Raw genomic sequence first — 21,986 nt, 5'->3', positions numbered from 1 at the left:
GATGTTATACAATCCATAAAAACAGTAAATGTGCGGTCAAACTTGGGAATCTCAGAACTGCGTTCTTCCAGCAGGGCCGTGGAGTGAGGCAGGGATGCAGTCTGCGTCTGGATTTGAGTCCCTGGCGGCGCAGTGTGTTACTGATGGTAGCCTTTGTTACTTTGGTCCCAGCTCTCTGCAGGTCATTCACTAGGTCCCCCCGTGTGGTTGTGGGATTTTTGCTCACAGTTCTTGTGATCATTTTGACCCCACGGGGTGAGATCTTGCGTGGAGCCCCAGATCGAGGGAGATTATCAGTGGTCTTGTATGTCTTCCATTTTCTAATAATTGCTCCCACAGTTGATTTCTTCACACCAAGCTGCTTCCCTATTGCAGATTCAGTCTTCCCAGCCTGGTGGAGGTCTACAATTTTGGTCTTGGCCATGGTGGAGTTTGGAGTGTGACTGTTTGAGGTTTTGGACAGGTGTCTTTTATACTGATAATGAGTTCAAACAGATGCCATTAATACAGGTAAGGAGTGGAGGACAGAGGAGCCTCTTAAAGAAGAAGTTACAGGTCTGTGAGAGCCAGAAATCTTGCTTGTTTGTAGGTGACCAAATACTTATTTTACCGAGGAATTTACCAATTAATTCTTTAAAAATCCTACAATGTGATTTTCTGGATTTTTTTTCCTCATTTTGTCTCTCATAGTTGAGGTATACCTATGATGAAAATTACAGGCCTCTCTCATCTTTTTAAGTGGGAGAACTTGCACAATTGGTGGCTGACTAAATACTTTTTTGCCCCACTGTATATCTTTATCGTTATCTTTATAGTTATCGTGCTTGGTGTGAACGGGCCTTAAGACAAATACATAATTGAACATAAATGGATGGTATTTCCATATTCATTTCTTAGAAAGCTCTTTTCTTCATGAACAACGGCAACTGCACACTAAACAAACTGTATTAGACTATAAAAAGTGTTTGCACGGAATAAAACTTTATTTTGCTCAACCCACTGTCAAATTATTTTGCTTTTTTGCATGGTGATGCTCTTATGGCAAGCATGAAAATCAACATACAGTCCTACTGATTTGAATTAGAATTGCTCATGAATCATGTCATGAAACCATATCCATTTCACCAATATTATGTGTAATGTGTAGTATATGCTTCAGTACATTCAAAACCCCCTGCCCAGGAAATTTAGATGAACCTCCATGTTATACGGTAGACATAATGCCACCATTTAAATATTATATCATAGAAACATAGAGGCGATGATATCAGCAATAGCATTGTGTTCAGTGTCAGGACAACAGCTGGGTTTCAGTACATGTAATATTAATATTTCATGATTTCAACAGTGAGACTCAGTGATCACTCATTCAGATTATGAGGACCAATGTGAAAGGACATTGTTTCTCTGCTAGAGGCGTCTTTAGGAGTAATTCGATAAGAGTAAAGAATAAGGGTCTGTTTACACCAAGGACGATAAGTAACTTAACTATAACTAAAGTCTTAATAATCATTCTAATTCTTTGACAATAGTGAAGTCCACACCACAGCTATAATGTCAACAACACAGAGGAACGATATTGATGGAATTGTTTCCACAACGATCTCTTTTAGCTGATGAATAATAAAAAGATTGACAGCCAATCAGAATCCACCCGACTTTAATGATCTTTAATGACACTACAAGATAACATTCAACACAATTAAGCACACTTTTTTCACAAGGGGATTGCGCTTAATTGTGAGTAGTTGGTAAATAACACAAAGGTTTGTGCACTGATATTGTGTGCATAAGTTATAGTAAATATGGTTTTGTTTGCTTGTTTTTGTTTTGCTATGTACAGTGCTAAGTATGTCATGCCAATAAAGCAATACGATTCAAACTGAGTGGCACAACTGTTAGTGAATTTGCACTGAAGTGATCTGCACTTCGACATTTTATTAGAACATTTTCCAAACTGACTAATTACAGTGATTAGACACAGTGTAACCTGTCAGAGGGCAGGAAAACAGTGACATAAATTGTTGCCAGCATGTGAAAAACTATTATCATAACTTTATATTTTCATAAGACAAGACTGTGTTGCAGCCTGAATTGCTTACTGCAAAGCATGCTGAATCTACTGCTGTATTATTTTATGATTATGCGTTTTGGATCAACTAGCTATGTAAGTGTACCAAAAAAGGTCATTTCTAGTCATATACTGATATTGAGATGTTTCATATAGTGTCAGATATAGACTAGCTTCTCTCTGTGTAGATTACAGCTCTGCTCACTCTCAACCACCTTCATGAGACACACAGTACTGTAGGACTTCACACATACGCTGGACACTTCTGGTCACACTTTCGTTTGGGGATCAATTCTTACCATTAACTAATTAATAACTGCGCCCTTTGTCTCAATAAACTCCTAATCTGCTGCTTATTAACAGTTAGTAAGGTTGTTGTTAAGTTCAATTGTTAATAATTGGTCCCTAAAATAAATCTACTCCAAATGACAAAAAACCTTCCATGCACAAAGTATCCAGCTCTTTGTTTTGATAAATCAAGCTATGAACTTACCACCAGTGAATCCATTCACAAACAATGGTTGGACCTTTAAGAGTCAAATAATCCAGATATCATTACACAGGTCCGGCCGGTGATATTACCGGTCTTTATTGTTTTAGTTCAGTACTTGTTTCTTATGCGGTCTTGGTTGTGGAGTGCGTCTGGAGCTCATGCAGAGGATAATCCTGTAGTGTTCCACTTGAATGGCTTAGACAGCATGAGGCGAGGGGTTACGGGGAGGAGCGAGAGAACGAGAGAGAGAGAGAGAGAGAGAGAGAGAGAGAGAGAGAGAGTTGTGTTGTTGATTTAAAAAAAGCTTTCGACTATATTTGGCATGATGGTTTACTATACAAATCATTACTAATTGCCATTGGTGGAAAAACATTTGATGTTATACAATCCATAAAAACAGTAAATGTGCGGTCAAACTTGGGAATCTCAGAACTGCGTTCTTCCAGCAGGGCCGTGGAGTGAGGCAGGGATGCAGTCTGAGTCCAATCCTGTTTAACATCTACATCAACGAGCTGCCAGAAGCTCTGGATCTGGATCCCTGGCCTCACTCTGCTTTGTTATCCCTGACTCTTTGTTATTGTCTTCTTGCATTATTGACAAACTATTTTCCTGTTTGACACTGTAAATCTGCTTTGACACAATCTGTATTGTATAAAGAGCTTTATAAATAAAGGTGACTTGACTTGACTCTGAAGTCAAATGCCTGCTGTATGCGGATGACCTGGTTCTGCTGTCTCCCACAGCTGAGGGTCTCCAGCACAGCCTGGCCCTGCTGGGACAGTACTGCGAGGAACGGGCACTGACGGTAAACCTGGACAAAACCAGAGTCGTGGTCTTCCAGAAGAAGGCCAGGTCTCAGGGAAACAGATACCAGTTCACTTATGGAGGAGAAGTCCTAGAGCACAGCACTAACTACGCTTACATCGAGATCTCAGCATCAGGGGGCTTCAGTCTAGCTGTAAAGGCCTTGAATGAGAGGACCCGGAGGGTATTTTATGCCATAAAATCACAGTTTGGCCAATTAAAACATGGATCAAATTACATCACCAATTCTACTGTACGGGAGTGAAATTTGGGGACCAATATTAAGGTTTGAAAATTGGGATAGAAGTTTAATAGAAAGAACACAATTGGAATTTGCAAAAAACTTTCTAAGGGTAAACAGAGGCACTTCTAACAATGCCTGCAGGGCTGAACTGGGCTTATACCCCTTACACATTAAAATACCAAAAAGAGCTGTTCGATTCTGGCATCACCTGAGTCAATCTGACACTTAATCTATTCAATATAAAGCCCTTTTTTGCCAATAAAACCCCCACAGTGTCTCATCCTCTAAATATACTCGCGCTTAAACTGATGAATGAACCTCATGCTGAGTCTGACCCCAACCACAATCCCAACATTTATAAAATAAAAATAAAACGTTTACAAAAATCTAATTATGATGAAAAATTTAAAACTGTATTTGGTTCATTGTTATTCGGCCCTAAATAGAACCACCAAATTGGCAAATTACTTAAATCAATTAAACAATTAAAATAAAGACAAATTGTTTCAAAATATCGACTCGAGAAAGGAAGACATAAAAAATCCTGGATACCAAGAGAACATCGATTATCCAAACATTGTGACCTGAATCAAATAGAGGAAGAGAAACACTTTCTTCTTGTCTGTCCCAAGTACACAACTACAACAGACATATTTTTTTTCCACAATTTGCAGCGTTTAATTTTTTATTCTTTACTCTAAATGACTCAGAGAAACTCCACTATATACTTGGAGAGGATGACATGGCAGCCAAACTAGCTGCAACATTTGTATACACCATACACACCATACCAAATGGTTAATCCATTGTATTCATTTGGTTTATTTGACATATTCTTCATTGTACATTGTAATTGTTATAATTAATAGTAGAGATACTGTCTGCTCGTTTTCCCTCTTATTTATTACTCATTTATTGTCTCCTTTATTACTTTGGTGCTGTAATTATATTCTGTATTTTACATATACTTCAAATGCTTTGGCAACACTATAATACAAAAGTCATGCCAACGAAGCAACTTGAAGAGAGAAAGAGAGGGGGGGGGGGGCGCTGGGAGAGGCTGTCATCACACCAGCACACTGGGGAACATTGTGATGGAAAGTTGCTGGGTTGCTCTGGTGAGGGGAAATTTGTGCACTTGCTTTGTGATTTTAAGATGAAGCAGTGGAACACATCATATTGTAAAATTAAACTCAACAACCTCAAACAATCACAAAGCAGTCAAGCTGAGAAATAACAGAAAGGATGCTTTGATTCTCTAGAAAAAATACTCAAAAACAGCCAACCTTCAGAGCTGAAATGACAATAACCACATCACTGCTTTAAAGCAGTACTACATTCATCATGTATGCATCAGGAATTTAGTATCTATGCTTGCGAAAAAGAATTGAACTGAATGTGCACTTAGTGTAGTGTACTTCAAAGCTTATGAAAATATATATTTTTAAAAAACTGTACTTGTAGAAAATATAATGTTAATGAAATAAAAGGCCACGTAAGTGAACTTAATGAGTGTGCAGTTTCTTAACACACTTAAGTGCAATTTGCTAAAATGTCAAATTAAAAGTTTTACTTTAAATTGCATTTTAAATTATTACGTTTGAATCATCTTTTATCATGCTTTAAAGACATACACTTATTTTGATGTGTTGACTAACATACTAAAGCACATGTAAAGTACTTGAGTACAATTTTAACTGTAGTGTGTTATTTGATATTGATTCATATATTTTAAAATCTTTTTTACATGCTTTCAATATGCAATGTGCTGAAATTCCTTGTATTTTCTAAACAATATTCAAATGCCTGCACCTAAGTTGACATGGTAGCAGTACAAACAAGATGGTTTACCTATCGCCAGAGATGCTTCTTTCACAGCATGTCTAATGCGTCTAATGTCTCTCACTGCTGAATTAAACCTGCAAGCAGCCAGAGAAATAACACCAGGTTCCTGAAGTAAAGCCTCCACAGGGTTGGACCCTAACAGTGGTGACAACTTAAATCAATCCAGTAATGAAATGAGGGAATAGGCAGATGAACTGGGGGGACAATGTCTGCTTGACTTGAACTGACCCAGACAGGAGGACAGAGAGAGACAGTGTCTGAGTATGTCATTATTAGCAGGACATCATCACATTGACAACAGAGTGATGAGGATACATTTGATACTTGTGACAGAGGCAGTATTCATTTCAGATATTTAACATGCCTTTGCTTATACTGTCATCTGTCAATCTTTTCTTTATCTTCAGGACTGTCAATCGATTATTTGAATCCAGTCAAGGCAACATTTAAGATTAGGGAATACATATTCACTATTAAAGGGATAGTTCACCCAAAAATGAAAATGTGATGTTTATCTGCTTACCCCCAGGGCATCCAAGATGTAGGTGACTTTGTTTCTTCAGTAGAACATAAACTGAGATTTTTAACTCTAGCCGTTGCAGTCTGTCAGTCGTATAATGCATGGCAATGTATTATACGATAAATACACTTCTGAGCCTGCTCGCCTGAAGTTATGGTTGATTGCTCTTCGGCTGGATATCAACACACCCATTAACGTAAACCACAGTTGGACATTAGAGGTAAAACATGATATAAATACTGTTCGGTTTCTAGCACAAACCGATCGTTTCGTGTCTTAGGACATCAATGTGTCGTCACGAGCCGCAGGGTTTAATTTGGATTTGTCTGTGCATGTTTTTTTTTACTCTCATAGATTTTGTTACCACTGCCATGCATTATAAGACTGACAGACTGCAACGGTTAATGTTAAAAATCTTCGTTTGTGTTCCACTGAAGAAACAAAGTCACCTACATCTTGGATGCCCTGGGGGTAAGCAGATAAACATCACATTTTCATTTTTGGGTGAACTATCCCTTTAACCAAGAGTTTTTCCTCAGTAAGTTCCTAATTTGCTGCTTATTGATATAAAGTAAGGTAGTTGTTGAGTTTAAGGATTAAGGGATCTAGAATATGATCATGTAGAAGAAGGCATTAATATGTGCTTTATAAGTACTAATAAACAGCCAACATGCTAGTATTATGCATGCTAATAAGTGACTAGTTAAGGCGAGACACCCCAGGTGAATAGGGTAAAAAAATAACTACCGTATTGTCCCGAATATAAGACAATGTTTTTTTCTTGGAAATACATCTGAAAAAACGCGGTCGTCTTATATTTAGGGTCTAAACTTTGACATGTCAATAATACACCCACAACAATAGGTGGCGCTAAATATGCGTGAAACGAGTGTGCCATGAAATACGTAATGTAATGCGTGTTGTAAAGATCGAGAGTAAAAACAAAAGAGAAAGGAAACCTTACAGTCACATTAGCCTGATGGGACCAAGCTCTCTTTGTGATTTTAAAACGTAATACAGTACCCAGATTTGAAGACTACAGTAAGATTTAACTTCTACTGTTAATAAGAGTTTGGTAGGCTACTATTAGATGGATAGCCTAAATGTCCTAATTCAGATGGGCTTACCTGTTGTTTTATTTAATGGTATATCAAAAAGTGTATATTTTTTAAATGTGATTGTTGGTACATTTGACCAGTTTTTACCATACTTTCAAAACAAAAATGAAAATAGGAAAAATATGCAATATGAAAATAATTGAAGACAAAATGTGTTTTACTGAGAAAAAACAAGATTTGTTTTTTAAAAAGCCTTTTTCCAAAAGGTACATCTGGAAAAAGGGGGGTCGTCTTATATTCGGGCCAATACGGTAATTATAATCACCATATTTACCCAGTTGATCGATTACATTTATGAATTACAAACTTTTTTTTTTTGTATTTCATGTTTTCTGAAATGTTGTTTAAATATGCAAATGTGTTTTATAAAATTAAATATGCACTAATTTGCATACATTATCATATCACTCTTTAAATCAGAAAATACTGACAACAGCCAGAAAAAAATATTAGTAATTTTCACCATATTTTAGGAATAAAATGTATAAAACCAAGCAAATTATGTATGAACAAACCCCTCTGTAAAAACCTTCCGAATATAGATAGTAATAAAACTGTAATTTGTTGGTGTATGTAAGTGTTACTGAAGTAGAGATTTTGGCTCAGTGCAGGAGAAAAATCTCAGTTTGAGAAAACGGCCTTTCAAGATATGAAATTGAAATCTACAGATGCAAATACTTACACTTACAATTGTATTTTGGATGCTTTCTTTCCACTAGTCTAATATATATATATATATATATATATATATATATATATATATTACACCGCATAAAAAAAGATCAAAATCTCAAAATTGACAGGTGCATGAAAAAACTGTGTTTTTGTCTGTAGTGTCTCACCTTAATATTGAATAAGTGTTTCCTAATCTAAAGTGTTACCCAAATTAATAATAAATAATCACATATAAATAAATGAATGATGAAAATATCAATCATTATATCAATATATAAACATAATTTAAATATTATCCTTTTTTCAAGTCATTATATTAATGTGGCAGATGGATTATAGGCACTAATTGACTAAGTCACTATATTTGTCCACATGACTGTTGTCTGCAGTAGCAGCTGCTGGACAGATTTGGACTCTTGGGCTGACATGCGAATTCACAAAAATATGTTTTGCTTCAGGTATCTCAAACTTGAATTGTTCTGATGGTTGGAAATCGCCTTGTTATTGATTTTATATACAGGTCGCAGAACATTATTAAGCGTGCACATTTTAAAAAGCATACAATTGTAGTAAATGAATGTGTTAAACTGACTTTTATCCACAGCAATTTAGCCTGCAGTTGACCTACAGGAACATCAAAGAAATTAGCATTAAACGCTAAAGGACATTCTTTATCAGGACACAATAATTGGGACTCAGACTTGTGCTGCCCACATGAGAGTCATAATTCATTTCTGCAGCTCATACACTTACTGCTGCACCGCTTTTGTTACAGAACTAGTACATGTTGTCACTATTTCTTGAAGTGAGGTTATCAGGATGGTTTTCTTTGGAAAAACGTGGATGCCTAGTGAATGAAAACTACTGTACATACATGTAAACCTATTATAGTAAGCAGATTTCAGAGACTGCTGCTAAATATATCGCACACATCTACCTGCAGCAACTGGGTTTGCTGCAGACAAGTCTTCTGAATGTACTCAGATGAACTGTCTGATCCGTAAGAGACTATTAGATATTGAAGTTTTATGCTTATAATGCGGGGGAAGTCGTGGCCTAATGGTTAGAGAGTCGGAGTACCGGCAGGGATTGTAGGTGGGGATGAATGTACAGTGCTCTCTCCCACCTTCAATACCACAACTGAGGTGCCCTTGAGCAAAGCACCCAACCCCCAACTGCTCCCCGGGCGCCGCAGCATTAATGGCTGCCCACTGCTCCGTGTGTGTGTGTTCACCGCTGTGTGTGTGCACTTTGGATGGGTTAAATGCAGAGCACTAATTCCGAGTATGGGTCACCATACTATGTCATGTCACTCACTTTTCACTTTATAAATACACTGACTTAGAGCATAAATGCAAAAGCAAAGTGCATCCGTAATACATGCTCTAACTTTTGACTGTATGCTGACACTCACTGCATTACATGCAAAATGCATTTTCTATACAGAAGGTCTTACAGACATGCACAAAGAATGTGAAACAATGGAGTTAACAGCTCATTTTGGGAGAAGTGAATTAGATTACTTTTGTTTAAAATCACTCACAGCATTGCATTATGATTTGCAATGCCTACCCTGACTCGTTGCCATCAAAACAGTCATCTGAAACAGCTGAGAAGGCAGTTAAAACTGACACTTTTTAAAATGCTGAAAGTGTGCTTGACTGGATACATCCCCACCCTTCTCAGTCATTAAAAGCTCATAAAATGCTCCACTCCATCATCACCATGATTGCTAGAAAAAAAGCTTTCACATGCGGTAATAGTGCAATGGTAATTATGGCAGACACATGAGGCAGGTTTGAGCTCAGAACACTGACTTGATTAAATGGCTCAATGCCGTGCAGAAAAAACTAGTTTTGTTTAAACAAATGCATTTTGCAAATATAATATTAAAATACTTTTGTCTTTCTTCATTTAAGAGGATATGGAGATATGAAGCTGGATAATAAGTCTTTTATCATATGAAAATTAACCTTTTTAATTAAAATAATCATTATTGTTACAGTACAGTTCATTACATTTAATTTGACTTAAAATATGTGGGGGTACAACAAACCAGTTAGCCTAATTTACTTTTTTTTTTTTTTCCCCCCAAAAAATGTTTAAGATCAAACCATAATTTGCAGACAAACTGGAGCACTACCATATCGCTCTGTCTTCGTCATGTGACGGATGGGTTTGCTCAACTATGCTCAGATTAAAAGAAAAAGCTGCGAAAATGTATATAAAATCAATCTAATTTCAGTCCACTTTTTTCAGTCTGGTCTAGATCAGTGGTTCCCAGCCCTGGTCCTGGAGGCACCCCAACACTGCACATTTTGCATGTCTACTTTCTCTGACACACCAATTTCAGGTCTTGGAGCAGGGGTGCCCAAACTCAGTCCTGGAGGGCCGGTGTCCTGCAGAGTTTAGCTCCAACTTGCCTCAACACACCTGCCTTTAAGTTTCTAGTATGCCTAGTAAGAGCTTGATTAGCTGGTTCAGGTGTGTTTAATTGGGGTTGGAGCTAAACTCTGCAGGACACCGGCCCTCCAGGACCGAGTTTGGACACCCCTGTCTTGGAGTCTCTACTAATGAGCCGATGATCTGAATTAGGTGTGTTTGATTAAGGAGACATGCAAAACATGCAGTGTTGGGGTGCCTCCAGGACCAGGGTTGGGAACCACTGATCTAGATAATGCAACATGTTCTTGATTAAATAAAGTTGATACTTCTATAAAAAACATTTTTTACCGCAAGGTGTGATGTTTAAGTAAATGTCCATGGTGGAAAATGTGTTTTTCTGCAGATTTATTAATTTTTTTTCTCACAGTGCAAGGAAAACTGAGAAGCAAAAAATGAAAGATGAAACTATAGTTGTATGTGTGTATGTGAATTCTGGCTACAGTCCGTTATCTTATCTAAGCAGCTCAGAGCAGCTAATATCTGAGGAGCTTACCGCACGTAAGAAAAGCATGCTGGGAGTTGCTAGGAGACAGCGCTCCCTCAGATTCAGCTTTCATCAGAAGCATCCTGATAGGCTGAGCCGTGATTAAGCAAGTCATGTGACTGGAGGTTCAAGGGGTCTGTTGTAATGTGGAAGAACGGCCATTAAGAGATTAATCATCAGTGTGTGTGTGTGTGTGTGTGTGTGTGTGTGTGTGTGTGTGTGTGTGTGCATTTGCGATCCTCTGGAAACACATAATTGTTAGCAACATCTATTTTGCAGGATGATTTTGTGATTTCCTAAGCACAAGTAAGCTAACATAAAGAGTGTTTTTGACTTGATAATGGGAGATGATCTGGCAGTTGGACTCCCCTTAAGATGTTCAGTGGTTTATCCCAAACTCTGCACGTCACACACTCATATCGCTCCCATCAGGTCATCGGCAAGAGAAGATGTGGCCAAAATCAAGACGCCAGAAATGGGAAGAGAAACAGGAGAAGGATGAGAGATAAAGATGGCTGACTTTCAAGGCTCCAGTCCCAAATATTTGTAATTTCACGGAAAGTATTTTTTTCTATTTTTTTAATGCAGATCTGTCACAGTGTCATCGCTTCTCACTTCAGTGACAGCGCTGTGACAAGACCAGAGAAAAAGTAGACTGTGTATTTGTACATTTCATTTAATAAATGTTAAAAGAAACATTCATTAAATTACATTTTAAAACAATAGTCGATTCTGAGGCCCTCGAACATCCATGTTATATGAAAAAATAAAAATATTGTATATGCATGTACTCATGATTGCTTTTGCTCATTCCATTTAAAAATACAAAGATCTTTTAATATTCTTCAAGTACAAAAAATTTTAATATTCATATACATTTTCTTATTGAATTGAAATAACTGAAATAATGTTGAAGGAAAAAAAAGTAACCATGGCTCCTAAAAATCCTAACGGTGCTCCTTCATATAGGTCACAGATATGTATTTATTTTTAACAACAATTAAACTCATAATTTAACAATATATAGTTTTTTTAATTCAACTTGAACTAAATGAAAACGTTAAATGTTGCCTTGGCAACTAGCTGAAATAAAAAAATGTATATACTATTTATATTTAACTTTGTAAGAAAATATTTCTTTTGTCAAATTATCATCCCATAATGAGGCACATTTTATGTAAAATACATTCTCATTTACTAAACACAGGCAGAAGAAAGCAGTAAAACTAAAAATGAATGAGGCCCAGACTGTAATTTCCCAAAACACTACTGGCCTGCCTGCCATCAGGATTTAACACAGACCATATACACACATTACCTTTCGTTTAAAAGAGAAAGACACTGGGCATATGCTACTATAGGAGTAATCTGCCACACAACAGTGCATAAAAACAACAAGCTAGTTTGTAGAACAGATGTTCTGTGTGCTACCGGAGAAAAGCAGGTGCTGTTATTAAATCCAGCCAACTCATCACTTCTGTTTGGGCAGGCTTCAGAAGCATTTAAAGAGATAGTAACTACTCGTATAATACAAATAGATTATCGACCCCTGCGATACACCAACCTATTGTTCTCTCTAATAATGGACAAACCTGTCAAGCTCATCAGATCATAGAAGTGAAACAGGACTGGATGACTTATTGGATGAGATCCTTCTTTGTTTATAGTTATCGTTAGCATAAGTGGGACTATCAAACATTAAATGCTACAATGACATATCTTTGGCAATGAATGTTTGTGGCTCCTTGTGAAGGGTGTCAATGATTGTCTTCTGGACAACTGTCAGATCAGCAGTCTTCCCCATGATTGTGTAGCCTAGTGAACCAAACTGAGAGACCATTTTGAAGGCTCAGGAAACCTTTGCAGGTGTTTTGAGTTGATTAGCTGATTGGCATGTCACCATATTCTAATTTGTTGAGATAGTGAATTGGTGGGTTTTTGTTAAAGGTGAGCCAAAATCATCACAATTAAAAGAACCAAAGACTTAAACTACTTCAGTCTGTGTGAATTTAATTTATTTAATACACGAGTTTCACAATTTGAGTTGAATTACTGAAATAAATTAACTTTTCCACGACATTCTAATTTATTGAGATGCACCTGTATACATAATTCACATCTGTGCAACTATTATTACAAAGGACCATGTAGGCTGTGTATTTGGACATGGTATTTTATGGTAATGACAGCCATTCAAAAGCAACTGAGCAATCTGACAAAACAAAAACATTTTGAAAATTTAGCAAGGAACATATATTGTAAATTACAATTTTATGTTTTGCCAGTGAATGATTTTTGGGAAAGATCATGAAAGCATGAAATGGGCTTTTATAGCCTGTCTGCAGCCTCTGATATCGGACAGCTTACGATACTTTGGAACAGTGTACATTGTGGTTTTGTCTGCAAATCAGTGTTTTCATGATTTCTAAGCAAAAGATCCCATTAGCAAAGATCAAAACATTCACATGACTTCCAGGACGGCCCTGTACAAGCTGAGAAACTGCCATTAAGACAAATGGGAATGCTAAATAGCTCATAAACACCTTAGCTTAGCTCAGGGGTGCCCAAACTCAGTCCTGGAGGGCCGGTGTCCTGCAGAGTTTAGCTCCAACTTGCCTCAATGCACCTGCTGGTAAGTTTCTAGTATGCCTAGTAAAGAGCTTGATTAGCTGGTTCAGGTGTGTTTAATTGGGGTTGGAGCTGAACTCGTCAGGACACCGGCCCTCCAGGACCGATTTTGGGCACCCCTGAGCTAAGCTAACAATTTGGCCCAACAACAAGAATACAAGAATATGGAGCCTACGTATATACTGGGTGCAATTTTTTGTACTATTATGAAGCTATTTTCCAATAACACCTCTTAGTACGTTAAATAGTGAAAATGTATTTAAATCAGTACTTTTCATCTGCCATCATGGATGAATCGTTTTCAGTGAGCTCATCACAATGCATTAAGGTTATATTGCCTCAAATGTTGAGCACAAAGAGATATTTCTACATTTAATTTGAGACATTTCTGCAATGAGACACAATGAGACGTTTCTGCTTCCGAGTAGAGAGCTGCTGATATGAAAACAAATGGTTTCATGTCCCCGAGCGAGGGTTTGATCTGAAGTATGACTGCTATTTGGTTACCCGTCATTAAACAGACCTTTTTTACCCAATGAGATTTGCTGTTGATTTAACATAGGGACAGGAAGAAGCTAGATGCTATGTGTCTTGCTCAAGGGCTCAATATTGAAAGGCTATGTTCCTAAACTAAGCACAAGTTAGACTAGTGTTTTCAGCAATAATGGAAAAACACACATTTCTGCTGAATACTTATGAAATCATATGAATTCTGACACTTCACTATGGCAAATACTGTCACAGTGCAGGTCTCACTGTAATTTAGAGAAATCTCATAAGCTTTTATCTTAAAATCCCAAAACAATTGGTTGTGCAGGATGGATTAATTTAATTTCCTCATCACATTCAGCTACAATATTAAAGCTACATGAATAAACTGATAAAAAAAAGTCATCAATGCACTGCAAATCACTTTCTGATACTTTTTAAGACAAGCAACCCAACAAAGAGATATATTTCATTTGTTTCATATAATGATAACTGCCAAAAAAATGGATATGAACAAGAACAATGACAGCAATTTCTGGACAATAATGTATGCACTGAAAAGTTTGGGGAAATCGCTGCTTTACCATTTGTGCAGAATGCAATTCAATGCTATCATCCTAACCACTAGTCCAAGAGCTTGTGTAGCATTGAAACTCATCAATATGGTTTATAGTCTTGTCAATGCATGCACGGTTCGTGTTGTGTATTTGTGATTTAAAATGACTGTCAGCTCCACCTGTGGGTTGTGAATTGCACCTCATCCTCTTCTTTACAAATATCACAGTCGGAAGACTCTGTTCTAGCTATTTTGCTGAGGGCACACACTATTATGTTTGAATGTCAGTTTGTTTCGTTTGCTCTCTGTGGAGCACTTACAGCATCTGTAACTGAAGCAGCAGATTCCCTTTTAAAACTTCCTTTTTCAGCAGATCTTGCTGCTTTTTAATGAGCTTGCTGTTAAACATCTTTTCCAAGCATCAGTTCAAGTTACTGTGATAGAAACAGGATGAGTTTGGGACCTCTCCGATTTTTATGTTGGCTGTGAAGTCCACTTCTTTCATGATATAGCTCCTTCAACAAATTACACCTGATCCTTATGAAAAGTACAGTAGGGTTGTGACGGTTAGGAAATTTTCCCACCAGTTAATCGACGTCTGACAACACCGATAATACCAGTATCACCGCAGGGGTGGGGGCGTTCCCTCTTTTCCTCGCTTTCTTTCGCTTTTAAATAGCTTAAAAGCGCAGTACGCATTTTACTTTCACTTTCGAATTAGCGGCAGTTCGGCGTCAATTGCTTGAATGCAACAACAAAATACAACATCAAACTCACTTTAGCCTATATATAAAACATAGAACTTTTATTAACAAAACAAATAAAAATACACCATGCTATAGGGCAAGCTATGCGTAATATAAAATAACAAATAACTTAAAAGTTTAAATCGGTATACAAAACTGGAGATAAGTAAACATGTTTAATATATAACCAAATAAATAAGAAACATAGAACGTTTATTAGCAAAACGAATGTCAAATAAAATAAATAAATGACAGTTTAAATAAAGTAAAAATCAGCAAACAATGTGGAACCAACTAAATAAGAAAAATCCAAAATCACCTTAGATAAACGGTAAAAGTCAACAGGCTTTTCAAAATCCAAAATATTGCCAAACAGGCGCTTTTGCATCTCGCTTCGAAACTAAATCATCCGCGATCGTCTTGTCTGTCTCACCTTGCGGCTTAACACCGGTATCACCGTCAACACTGTCTATCGCGGCAAGCCTACAATACAGATGAGATTTTCTCTTACAGAACATATGTGACCCTGTCTGTGAAATCCAGGCTAAAGTCTCAAAATCTAATTATGAGATAACAAGCATCAAAGTTTGTTTTTAAGCATTAATTTCACTATGATTTAAATCTTTGACATGGCCTTACTCAGTCAATATTAAAGATATAAAGGTTATATTTTATACGTTTTTATGAAGGATGATTTTACATAGAAAACAGTAAATCACAAAAAAAATGACTTTAGCTGGGTTTTCACAGGCAGGGTCACATATGGTAAATAGGACATTAGACTGCATATTTCTTGACTTTGTTTCGATATGTCTTATATTTTATATGAAAAGCCTCAGCATCTTCCAAAGGTACTCAACTAGAACTATTAAGACCTACTTGACAATATTAATATGCATCAAATCTAAGCCTTTTCATCCCTAACAAGAACTCCTAAACACATCCTTAAGAAAAGGTTTGTGAAGGTTTGGTTTCACTGTTACCCAATAAACCTCTTAATAGTCAATAGTCATAGTTCAATAGTTATTTCAATAAGTTTAAAAATGGTAATGCTATTTATCAACAAACTGTTTTTACAAGTGTTTCAAAGGAATCAAACATCTCCAGAAAAGATAATATCTCTTACAATGTTGCATACTTGCATCCCCCTTTTGCATCAGTTTTTATTTTCAACATATTGCAGTCCTGTCTGTCACTACATTGACAGCCATGTGGTCAGCAGTAATTATTATCGCTAGTCACCAAGTCGTCGAATCACTGGTCTCCACTCACTACTACCTACCACTGCTTACCCTGCAGCCAGAATGAGATAGAATGAAAAGTATAAGCTGCTTTTTGTTTCGAAGGCTGTGTCCTCTGGAGGTCGCATTTGTTGGACACATCCGTCATTTAGGCAGTCTCATTTAAAGGGGTCATATGACGTTGCTAAAAATAACATTATTTTGTGTATTTGGTGTAATGCAATGTGTTTATGCGGGTTAAGGTTCAAAAAACACATTATTTTCCACATACTGTACATTATTGTTTCTTCTCTATGCCCTGCCTTTCTGAAACGCATCGATTTTTAAACGCAAAGCTCATCGGTCTGAAAAGCAAGTTGTGCTGTGACTGGCCAGCTATCCAGTGCGTTGTGATTGGCCGAATACCTCAAGCGTGTGACGGACATGTTACGCCCCTCACCATACTGTGATGCCCTGTCCGGCCGGAGCGACGAGACAAAACATTAAAACCCATTATAAACGAGGCATTCGTTGCATCCAGTGGGGACATAATTATGGATTATAATGACTTATACTGTCTTTTTACGCGTTGCGTTGCATCGCGCCGCATAAACATAAAACCATGTCTGCATTTGTGATCGGAGAAACAACAAACAACAAGTGCTACTCTACACTGCTCAAAACTCGCGTTTGAATCATCAGTGGCAAATAATTAAATATAAAATATGTACTTACAGTCTGTGAGTCAGAAGCGCCAGACTGTCTTTGCAAAGTTGGAATTGCCCCACTTTATAGAAACATACACCGGCATTGTAGGCTACTCTCCCAGAAAACAGTCCTCGTCCTCCATAAAATGTGCTGCACACATCTGAATATTTGGGTTGAAGTGTTCTGGAACAGTGTTGTAAATACAACTTAACCACTGATTTCTAGTTGTGTCCTCTTTTGGAAGACCAAACAAAGTAGTTTCGCTTTCACAACGAAACTCAGAGTCTTCAAGACATGGCAGCGGCAACAATACTACAGCGAGAATAAAAGTTACGCCTTCTTTATTTGTGTGAACATTTGGGCGGTGTTATACAAATCTTCCCACATCGTGACGTAGACATGTGGGGGTGTGTTAGAAAAAGGCGTTTTAGGTAGGTGTGGCTGACTCTTAACTTTAATAAAGAATATCTCTTTGGATTTGAGACTTTAGTCTTTGCAACTTTACAGATCTTCTTTATGCACCAAGAGCTTGTAACACTCCAAAGAGAAAGGACAAATTGAAATCGCATCATATGACCCCTTTAAGAAAAGTAATGGTAAAAAATTGGCTGTTATTCTTCGTGAGGTGTAGAACACTGTCCTTTATTTCTTACTTTGCAATTTAACAGTTACTTTTATTAAAGTTCCCCTATTATGGATTTTTGAAAATGACATTTCATGCCGTGTGTATTAATGCAGCTGAATGTGAATGAAAACAGTCTGTAAAGTGCATCATAAATAAAATTATCATCTCTCAAAGAAAGAGTCGACTCTGAACCTCTTAAACGAGTCATTTGTAATTCGAATCCCATTTCCGTGAAGTTCACGTGTCACAAGTTAACACATTTGCTTAATGCTTTCTTAATGCTACTTTCTGCGTGAACATCCCGCAAAAAAACTTGTGCCCCCCTCAAAAAGCTTGTTCGTGTGGATAACATAATGTCGAGAAGATGCTGTGCTCTGCGCTGTGAATTCGGTTTATTTTCTCTTCCAACGGATGAGGCTGTGAAGAATCAGTGGTTAAAATTCATCTTTACTTCGACACCACAGCAGTATAATCACAACTTTTTGCTGTGTTCCCATAATTTCACTGATGACTGCTTCTCCAATCTCTGCGAGTTCGATGTGGGATTCGTAAACCGGTTGTCTTTGAAAGATGAGTCAATGCCCAGTTTGTTTGGAACAGTTTGCTCCTCCGAATCACAACCTGTAAGTATGATTAATAATTGTTGCTTTGATGTTCTGTCGTGCAAAATAGTAGTGTGTTGTGTTGTGTATACAGTCAGTGCAGCTGTAAGTCTCCGGCTAACTCACATTATAGCTCTAATAATCTAGCTATTGTCTAGAAATGTGTCGATTAATACAGAATCTCTTTCGTTCTTATTACTTGGAGTCATGATAAAGGATGGAGCAATACGTTGGTTTACAAACTGCAGTGCTTTATCAGTACTCCATGTATCAAGATGAATCTTCAAACTAATTGTTTGAGAGTCGTTGAGAAAAAAGGTACATTTGAAAAGTGTTTTTTGACCTTGCATGCATTTAAACCTGTTGTTGGGGACTCCCGAAACCAAATTATAAACCTTTCAAATAGCCTCCTAGAGTAAGATGGTGATGCCGGGGGTAGGTGCCCTAAGTAGAGTGTGTGATCTGGATTAAGGGGGCACCCTGGACAGATAATATGAGCACAAGAAAAGTAGCATCTCAACCTCTAACTGCAACCTCTCTCCTTACCAGTTTTGCATTTCTTAGTCAAGACAAATTCTAGATAAGCTATAAATAACTTCTTAGCACTGCCGTTCATTCCCAATATGCAGAGTGGTTCACACACAATGCTGACTGTATAAAAGCCCAACTGCACATAATTGACAAACCCCAACAGCAGAGGTGCATGCCATCACTCACACGCAGCCAATTTCAGGCATGTTCCTCATGAAGACAACAAGAGCATCCTGAACTAACCAACATGAGCTTGTGTATCTTGATGAAGGCCAGCAGCAAATACTTACTGTAGGCCAAGCAATGCAAATCAGCCAGTGGTTCTGCTGGCGCTCTCTACCTTATAAACACAGCTAAATGCTGCATCAATGACTTCTCTACATGAAACTACCTTTTAATTAAAAAAAGATTAGGTCTTTAATGATTCATCAGATTTGTCGACTAGTGAAGTCTGTGATCGATTAATTCAGTCATTAAATAAGCATTTAGCAGTCATGTGTTGCTGCTGTTAACACTATTATCTATTCAAAATCACTGATTGTATTGTCTCTAGCAAAACAAATCATTGCAGTGCCAAGCTTGTTAGCTCTGAGTAACTGCAAATTTAGGGGTTTCTTAAAGTAGCATCTGTACAGCAATGATGCACACGTTTTGCAAGTTGCTTTAGATAATAGGTAAATGTCTGGATAAATAATCAGATGTTGGATTGGCAGTTAATCTTGGAACAATTTATAAGTGGCTTATCTGTTTCTGTGTGGCTAACACAAGTAATAGAGGGCATCTGCAGAAAAAAGAAGCATAAAGTAAAGCAGATAGCTTTAGCTTTTTCATCTGTTTATAAAAAGATCAGTCTCCTGGGTACAAAAAAGCAAGTTTTTTTTTTTACAGAGCCACAAAAGAGGCATAATGTTTTGAAACTAAGGTATGGTATAATGTAATATTCTCAGAACATTTGCTAACAACCTGTCTACAATGCAAATAAGCAGCAAAAGTAAATAGCTTCCATTCAAATGAACAAAAGTACCTGTTGCAGGATTCAGTGCTAGCCACTTTAACTTTCCCATAAAAGGATTTTATTAAAAACGACAACAACTAAATCTATTTTATTTGTTTGTTACACATTTAAAAAATAAGAATCTGACCGTCACATCAATTCCAGGTTCTGATGTTCCTGGTCGACTATTTTAAAGCATCTTTCAATTCTAATTTACACACAGCTATAAAACATTATAATAATACCAAAGAATTTCCACTGAAAATAAATAAAGGCCTTGAACTCTTAGCTTTGATGCTTTCAATGTGGACAGCTGACTTAGTTAAGGTTTTGCTGAGCAATAAAAGCCAAGACTATTGTATGTCAATTTGATTAATGTACGCTAACAGATTATTATAAAGCATATTTGATTTCTTTAAGTGCCATTCAGGAGACATTCCAGAGGCTTTGTGTGGCGCTACAACTCCTAAGAGCACAGCTACATGCAAAGAGACCACAGCCAGACACAAGTCCTCATTTAAGTCCTCACCCTGTGAATTAAATACGTATTTCCTATCAGTGTAAAGCAGTGGCAAGGCCAGGTAAGGGTCAGCGACTCAGTGTGCCACTGGTTCATGTGGCCTGCTAAAATCTTGATAGTTCATTTCAAACTATATGTGCACAGAATCATGAGAACAACTGTATATTTCATCTGTTTTTCAAACAAAGATAATGGCTTTGGTAAAGCTTCATCACCCATTCATTGTAATTGTATAGAAAAGAGCAACCGACACAGTCTTCAGATTTTCAGACTTTTTTACAGACTTTTGTGTGATGAAGCTGAGAAACTCAATGGTGGCATTCAGTAATCAAATCAGAAATATGCATACACTGCAAAAATTAGTTGCCAGTGGGGTAAGAAAAATAATCTTAATTCAAAGGGAAAACAAGATTATTTGTCTTGCCCCATTGGCAGATATTTTTCTTCCAAAAGAAAAAAGAACTTACGAAATTTTTATAATTATTTTCAGAAAACAAGGCGTAATATCTTAAGGCATTTTACTTCTCAAGTAAATATATCTTGATTCAAGAAAGTTTAGATATTTATACTGTAAAATAAGACAAAAATGCTACTTAGTTTTGCTGTGTATTATGTTTATATATAAAGAATTGGCCTGGAAAACAGCGTTAAAAAAATAGTAAATATTTTACATTAGTTTGCAGTAAGCAGACTGTCCTGGCATTTAGTTATTTGGCTGGTTTATTCAGCAAGTGTCTTTCTTTCTTTCAGTCTGAACAAATCTGTGATCCTCACGTAAACTATAAATGTATGTGGAGAAGCTGTTTAATAAACATTCAGACCTCAAAAAAGTGTCTGACCTTTATTTGTCACAAGATCCCTGATCATTTCAGTTTGAGCGATACATTTCAACACAGATTGTTTTATGAATCATCATAATGCAGCTTTACAAAGAGGATGTGACATTTAAAATTATATTTGAAATGACCGCAAACTCACAGCAGTGTGACAGATTACATGTATTTTGACATTTTGATTTATATTTATACAGTATCTCACAGAAGTGAGTACACCCCTCACATTTTTGTAAATATTTTATATATTTTCATGTGACAACACTGAAGAAATGACACTCTGCTACAATGTAAAGTAGTGAGTGTACAGCTTGTATAATTGATGATCCGGCAGTGGTGGAAAGTAACGGAGTAGTTTTACTTCGTTACTGTACTTCAGTAAATTTTTCAAGTATCTGTACTTTACTGGAGTCGTTTTATTTTGAGTAACTTTTACTTGTACTTCACTACATTCCAAAGCATAAGATCGTACTTATTACTTCACTACATTTCATAAAACATATCGTTACTCCTTATAATATATCACGTGCAGACGCAGAAGCAGTGTCTGATTCAAGAACGAACTGATTCTTTTCAATTAACCTTTTAAATCGGTTTGCAAATCGCACCAAACGATTCATTCACGAATTAGAATGAACCGATTGCAGCTGTTCTCAAGTCGACAACTCACTGATTCACATGAACCATTTAGTGTGACTCTCCAGTGAACTGAATTCACAAGAACCGGGAGATCTTGTGAGCGCGCGCGACTGATGCTGCTAAAAGTAAGTTACTAATGTAGAATTTTAGGATTAATTATTGTAACTGAAAATCATATTTAGGTCAAAGCTGTCAG

The 21,986-nt window shown here is 37.0% G+C and overlaps 1 protein-coding gene across 2 annotated transcripts in view; it reads right to left on the bottom strand.

The window, feature by feature from the left end:
- Window positions 1–21,986, bottom strand: part of LOC107571226 (protein kinase C and casein kinase substrate in neurons protein 1-like) — a 51,592-nt gene that overhangs the window by 21,364 nt on the left and 8,242 nt on the right. The window contains exon 1 of one of the 2 annotated variants that reach the window (XM_016257534.1): window positions 2,565–2,768. The exons of the other annotated variant lie outside the window; for it this stretch is intronic. The gene's annotated coding sequence lies outside the window, so the exon portion shown is untranslated. Of the gene's footprint in view, window positions 1–2,564; window positions 2,769–21,986 lie in introns of those variants that run through there. 2 annotated transcript variants of the gene reach the window in all.

Source organism: Sinocyclocheilus grahami, unplaced genomic scaffold (assembly GCF_001515645.1).
Source record: "Sinocyclocheilus grahami isolate Dianchi unplaced genomic scaffold, SAMN03320097.WGS_v1.1 scaffold1567.1, whole genome shotgun sequence".
NCBI lineage: Eukaryota > Metazoa > Chordata > Actinopteri > Cypriniformes > Cyprinidae > Sinocyclocheilus > Sinocyclocheilus grahami.
This window is presented reverse-complemented; position numbering and strand designations above follow the sequence as displayed.